Raw genomic sequence first — 7,041 nt, 5'->3', positions numbered from 1 at the left:
ATTTAGCTGACATATTCACAAAACCACTCCCTGAAAGTGAATTTAGCAATCTGCGTAGACAGTTAGGAATGTGTTTAATATAGTAGGATTTTCAAAATTCAAAATTACTTTCAAATTAACTGTTTTAAATTCTAGGTTAAATTTGTTTTCATTTGTTTTAAACTTTCAAACTTTTAGAATTTCAAAACAACTTTAGCCTTAGACTAGAAAAGTCCCCTTAGAAATCATGTTCCCCCAGGACTAATATTTGAGCATCTCACCAACACCCTAGAATTACCTTGCTTATGATTGACAAACTTAGAAGGGGTGAGATGTATAGGCCAATTGCCTGGACTCAAGATGCTTATGTCAGTGCATCGATATAAGTCTGGACGTTAAATACAAAACCTACATTAATCAAGTTAAGTTATTCAGCTTAGTAAACCACTAACTAATCACAATGAACTTAACTTGACTAACCAAGTGAAAGATGCCATCTTCTGATAGTCAGTAAGTAACTAATTGGTTAGACAGCTATTTTAGATGTCAGGTTTAGGGGGAGGATCAATTAGTCTCATATTTATTTTTTCCTTTACTAAAATTGGTTTTTGAAAAATACTTTAAACAAATCTGACTTATCTTTGTAAAATCTAATAAACTTGGTTTTGAAAATTTTACTTTTGCAAAATTATCTTTATAAAACTTATGTTTAAAAAGGTGTTTTAACTTTACAAGCTTATTTTGAAAATTTCAATAATTGGATCTAGCTTTAAAGTTTGATTTGAAAATTAAACTTCATTTTGAAATTTTGATTTTAAAAAACTCATGTTTGTAAAAAATTCCAAGTTGAAATTTATTTTGAAAATTTAATTTCTTGAAACTTGGATACTTATGTTTGAAAATTAGACTTATACTTGAAAATTAGCTTTTAAAAACTTTCTCTTTAAGTTTTCATATTCTTTTAATGTTGCAAAAATTACCCTACTCAAAATATACTAAGTTATGTTGCTAAATTAGTTATTTTTCAAAACTTAGTTATGTTACAAAAATTAGATTATTATGTGGTGAAATTTAAAACTCCCCCAAGTTAACTTGACATTATTCTGTATTTGAATGTTTAAATTATATCCTTGTTTGATGAATGTCAAAGGGGGAGGGATAAGTAGTTAAGTTAGAAAAATAAAATAAAATTAAAAACTAACTTAAACTTCATGCTAGAACAAAATGTTTAACCTTTTTACTCGCATAATTTTACTAACTTAACCAGGTTGTCATTCCATCAAAAAGGGAGAGATTGTTGGTGCGGTTAGCACTAACGGTCTAACTCGGGTTTTGATGAATGACAAATCGGATTAAGTTAGGTTTGTTGTGATCTAACATTCTGACCGAGTGTGCAGACGAAGTCCAGGCAGGTCGACGGACTGACCAGATGTCTGGCAAGAAGTCCAGCTAGGTCGACGGGCTGACCGGATAGCTGTCGAGAAATCCAAGAGGGTCGATGGGCTGATTAGACGCTTGGCGAGAAGTCCAGACGGGTCGAAGGGCTGACTGGACGTTTGGCAGGTGAGTAAAGGTAAGTCACTGGAAGGGAGTGACTGTGAGGACGCGTTCCCGGGAAGGGAACATTAGGCGTCGATCCGACTTAGATCCATTTCAGATATCTAAGTCGAGATCGTGACTAGATTCCGGTCTCGGAAAGACGGAATCTAAGTCATACTTTTTATGTCAAACTTATAAACTGTGCTAACACTCTGTTTTACAGGATATACATTATTTATTTGCCTCGGACTAACCTTGTCTTGCAGGAAAGTTGGTTGCTGGAGAAAGGTGGTCTGGGCACTCGGGAGGCAATTCTCATCCTATCGCATCGTCGCCACGTGGAGCTCGCTGGTTGGACCTGCCACGTCTCACCAGGGCGCCCGGAAGGGATCCGGGGAGCCCTGAGCCTCATATAAAAGGAGGGTCAGAGGGGAGCTTCAAGACAATAATTGAAAAAGAGATCTTCTACTGCTTGCCCTGCTACTCTGCGCTCCTGCGACGCTAACGAAGCTTCGACAACTCGCTCCTGTTCTTTTAATTTCCTCCTTTGTTGGTATAAGCTTTGTTTTATTTTTCATTAGCACTTCTGTACTTAACTTTCTGTAATCAAATATTTGAACTGCTAGTGGATTGCCCAACGAAGGCACTCAATGAGTGCGGGCCTTGGAGTAGGAGTCGACACAGGTTCCGAACCAAGTAAAACCGAACTATGTTAGCCTTGCCTTGATTTCTTACTTTGTCTTTACTCTATTTCCGCTGTGCACTTAACTCTTTTCGAACAAAAGTTTTAATCGATATTCACCCTCCCCTCTATCGAAACTTCACGATCCAACACGTTCTACTGGAAGATATGCAATATTTCTTAGACAAAATCATATCTCATAACATTCTAAAAAGCAACCTGTTGGATCGAGATGCGCTAGAGGGGGGTGAATAACGCTCGTGACTTTCACTTTTCGTTTCGGAGAATCAACGAGTAAATGCAGCGAAAATATAAAACACAACACAGAAAAACCCAAGTGTTTTTACTTAGTTCGGAGCCTTGGGCGACTCCTACTCCAAGGCTCACGCTCGTTGAGCGTTTACTTTGGGCAACAACTATAATCGCAAAATAGTATAAGAGATTATTACAATTTAATTGTACTGAAAGACTATACCGACACAAGGGAATCAAAAAACTGAAGATCTTGGTCGTCGGTGTCTTGTTGTAGCTCAACCGGATCGTCTCGTTAGTAGTGCGCTGAAGAAAGATTGCTCAGTACTTGATTATCCATGCTGCTACTCGAGACCTCCTTATAAAGCCCGTTGAGGGTGTCTTCAACCTCCTTGAGGGCGCCCTCAACTCCGCCGATTCCGCAACGAAGATAAGGGCTGAAGAAGTTGCCGCTCATCCTCTTGAAGGCGCCTCCATTGCCATGGAGGGTTCCTTCAAGCCCATCTGAGGCACCTCAACACTCCTTAAGGGTGCCTCCAGCTTGACTTCGCGCACTCCTTCTGTCACGCCCCAGGTAGTCCTTGTCCGAAGAAATTTTGGCAGCATCTCCCCTGTACGGGTGACAATATGAATCCAGAATACATATATCTATACCTCGGCCACACACGGCCGGAACAATACAATACAAATAAGAAACAAACCACGTAGTTTATATCAACATTCCACACAGCTCAACATATAATCAATCCACGTAGTTTAATAAGGAAGAACGATATAGAATCCTCGAAGATATATGTAAACATCCTACTCCACTACAACGAAGAAAACAAATCCACGAAGTAGTGAGAAAATCCGCAGCGGAAAACAAAAGCAGCAAACCCAAAGGTTCGACATAAAGTCCACAATACAAACCCACAATACAAGTATATAAGATACAAAAGAAAAATATAATCCGACAAAGAAAATCCTTGCGATAATGGGGCTAGCGACATGACGGCCTCAGCATGAAAAAAAAGAGTAACAACGAGGTGAGTTCAAAGAACTCAGTAATCCAATAGATATGACAAAGAACATATAACCACCAAGAACATCCTATGGTACAAGACACTAAACCATGAGCCTACAAGACAGCTTCCTAATAAGACAACCTATGGTACGGCCTCCTAACAAGATAATGATATGATTGAAATAAATCGTAATAACCAAAAATAGGCAGTACAGTCTATAGCAAGAATAATAAGAAAATGCATAACTGAAATAAACTGTACTCACCTGCGAGACTTGGGCAAATAACTGTGGACATACACAGATAAAGATAGTCAGAGCAAATAAGCATGTATCCTATATGTATGTCAATCATATGTAGTCATCCAAGTGCATCATCCAATATGCAACAATCACAATAAATGCAATATGTGCATATGATGCAATATGACATGGTCACCCCTGTCAGCCAGTCAGCCATCTCACACACAATGGTGAGACCGAGTGGGTAGGGCTGTGACACTGTGCATTCTGCCATCACTGCCCCTGAAGAGTGACCGAGTGGACGGGATGCTGTCGGAGTACACCTATCCTCTTACCTCAAACATAGTGAGGGAGCGCAATGCTCTCATCTCCCGGTACGCGATGACGGGGAGGGATCCCTGCCTGCTACCACGCTGCAGTCACACTACCCATGAGCGGACCAGCGGAGCACTATAGAACTAACTACCATACACACCCTAGTGCTGTGCCACTATCCATGAGTGGACACGTTGTGTGCAGGCCCATGTAGCCGGCCGACGAGCTCAACAATAATGGAGTCGTCAATCGCCCAGCATGCAATCATGCGATATGGTGCATACGGCTATAATATGACATACCTGAACAAAGCCTCCTCTATATATGTGCGTGCCAAAAAGGTAAACACATATAAATATAACCATGATACAAGCAGCACAGATCCAACAACATATAACAATTATCTACAGCAACTGATCCAGTGGAAAATAACACTAAATGTATCTATCGATCTCCATAACATACATAAACATAGCAAAAGGTAAAAATCATCCAAATCTAAAGTACAACAACTAACAGAAGAAGCATGTGATAGGTATAAACTAACCTAAGACCAAGGAAGAGATAAATCTACCATCTACTACTAGTAATTATATATAAACTACACATATCATAAGACAATATCAAAAAGATAAGTCAAAGGGTACCCGCCTCAAATAGAAGGTACAATCCAAATCCGAAGTCGAGACGTCCGTCTCAAATCAGAGTCCTGTGTCAAACAAACAGTTTTATTTAGCTAAATCAAATGAATAGCTAAATAAAATCCCTAAAACTAAATTAGGGTAAAACCCTAATCAACACAATCACAACCTACCTAATTAATCTAAACAACCTAATGATGAATAAATTATCAATATGTATCAAGATCAAAAACCATACCTCAAGCTCAGCCCTCCCTTTTGTTGATCCACACAAGATACTGTTACTGGATCAAAGAACACCACTGCACTCAACCTTGCCGAAATCTTTCCTCACTGATCAGCTCAAAGTGAGATCAAGAAATGGAGATCACATAATCCAAACAATGACCTAACAATTATACCCTAATAGCTCACTAATGGAAACAACTAAGGATGCTTACCGCGTGTAGAATGGAAGCTAGAACCCAAAACAGTAGATCTAAGCCGACGATGAAGAGGAAGGGTCAAGGCTAGGGTTAGGCTTTCCCTTCTTGATCGAAGACCTCTGTCGGCGACGCACACTCCCAGCTCCTGACGATCTAGGGCACGGGTCCGCAAGGGTCGAGAGAAGAAGAATCGAAGCTAGCTCCTCACCTCGGTGCTCCGAGCCCCGATCTGCGCCGGCGATCGGGTGATGGCAGTGAGGCGAGGTCGTGAGGAGACGCAATGCGAGGTCTGCAGCCCGGAGACGAAAGGCGTCAGCCGGATCTGAGCTCCGGCGGCTTCCTCCTCATGCGACACCAACGATCGCCGCTGCCACTTGCCGTTGACAATCGGCGCAAGAACTCCCGAAACAGAGATCTCTCGGCCAAGACAGTCTAGACTCTGCTGGTTCCCGTTGTGCTCCAGCAAGCTCCGGCGACTCCACTGGTTTCCGTCGAGGTCGACAGTCACCGGAGACGTCGGCTTTGCTTTGTCCGCAAGAGAGAACAGGGAAGGCAGAGAGGGGAGATCAGGGAAGAGAGGAGGGTTCGGGCGTTTGGGAAATAAAAAGAAAAATAAATGAAATTATATTATATTATAAACATTTCCTAACTTAAACGGGTATCCCAAACAGGCTTTATCCATACCCATAATTAATCCCCTCAAAACCCATCGTACGAGTTCCGAAAAATTCCCAGAAAATTTCTAAAAATTCTGGAAAAATTTTATAAGGTTATTTCTCAAATAACCCTATTATTTAAATTTTCCAATATCTTACACCTTCTTCCATAGCATCTGAGGCGCCTCCAAGCTCTATGGAGACGCCCCAAACACTGTTCATCCGGGGATTTGAGCTCTTTCTTCATCCTGCAAGCTACGTTAGTCCACAAAATAACAACATATATCCTGCAAAACAAAATTAGCACATAATAAACATGGTAACAGAAGTATTTGACAATCTCCGGACTGTCCGGTTCTGACTTCGAATTTTTGACCGGAAATCCTAGGTCGAACCGACGCCTACTGTTCCCTCTCCGGGGAACGCATCCTCACCTACTCCACTCAGGAGAGTATACCTATTGCCAGTTTGATCTTCCAGATCGACTGAACTTTTGCTCAGCGCTGAGTCTTCAGGTCTTTCCGCTGGACATCCGCTCCACGACCCGCCCAGACTTTCCACCCGATCCGCGACACCAGGATTTTCACCTAGAGTATCCGACTCTAGGACTTTTGCCCGAAGACCTTGACCCGCCAAGGCTTTCCATCTAAGGTTACCATCCCTAGGACCTAGGGTTACCACCCCCTAGGGTTTTCCTGCCTGCCTAACCGCAGCTAGGACTTTTGCCTAAGATACCTTAGGACTTTTCCTGCAAACTCATTCAACACATTAGATCACAAATAACCTTAACTTTGAATCCTTTGACATTATCAAAATTCAGGTTCGATTGTCGGATACTTCCCCCACCAACAATCTCCTCCTTTTTGATTATGACAACAAAGATTCAAAGTTAAGTAAAAAAGACATAAAGAATAAAGAAATAATGCTGTAAAGTGTTTCAAAATAACGCAAGCATAACTGAATGATAGTACAAACAAAAATTTAAATGCAAAGCTCTCCCTTAATAAAAGCAAAGCTCCCCCTTAATAAAAGCATAAGTGAGAAAAAAACAACTCCTCCTTAATTAAAGCTCCTCTTTTTAGAATTTTCATATTTGAATTTTCATATACTCTCCCCCTTTACCATATATCAAAAAACAACAAAAAGAAGGTATAACCAATAAAAAAAGACAAGTTGAGAAGTTGATCATAGACCATAGTTTAAGAATTTAGCTTTAAAAGTACATAACTAATAACTAGTTTTGAGAAATATTTTAGCTTTTAAAACTTAACTTTTCATAAGGTTTTGAAAAAACTTAGCTTTCA

General features: G+C 40.5%; 1 long non-coding RNA gene across 1 annotated transcript; it reads right to left on the bottom strand.

The window, feature by feature from the left end:
* Positions 1-4,663: 4,663 nt before the first annotated feature.
* LOC121994030 lies at positions 4,664-5,665 on the bottom strand. Its single transcript, XR_006115549.1, has 3 exons — positions 5,097-5,665; positions 4,895-4,989; positions 4,664-4,724 (listed from the first exon to the last, which is right to left on the bottom strand). It is a non-coding gene; the product is annotated as an uncharacterized LOC121994030 (long non-coding RNA).
* Between the last annotated feature and the right edge of the window lie 1,376 nt (positions 5,666-7,041).

The sequence above is a fragment of the Zingiber officinale genome, chromosome 6A, assembly GCF_018446385.1.
Source record: "Zingiber officinale cultivar Zhangliang chromosome 6A, Zo_v1.1, whole genome shotgun sequence".
In the NCBI taxonomy this organism is placed as follows: domain Eukaryota; kingdom Viridiplantae; phylum Streptophyta; class Magnoliopsida; order Zingiberales; family Zingiberaceae; genus Zingiber; species Zingiber officinale.
Note: the sequence above shows the minus strand (reverse complement) of the source record. Positions and strands in the feature narration are given on the sequence as shown.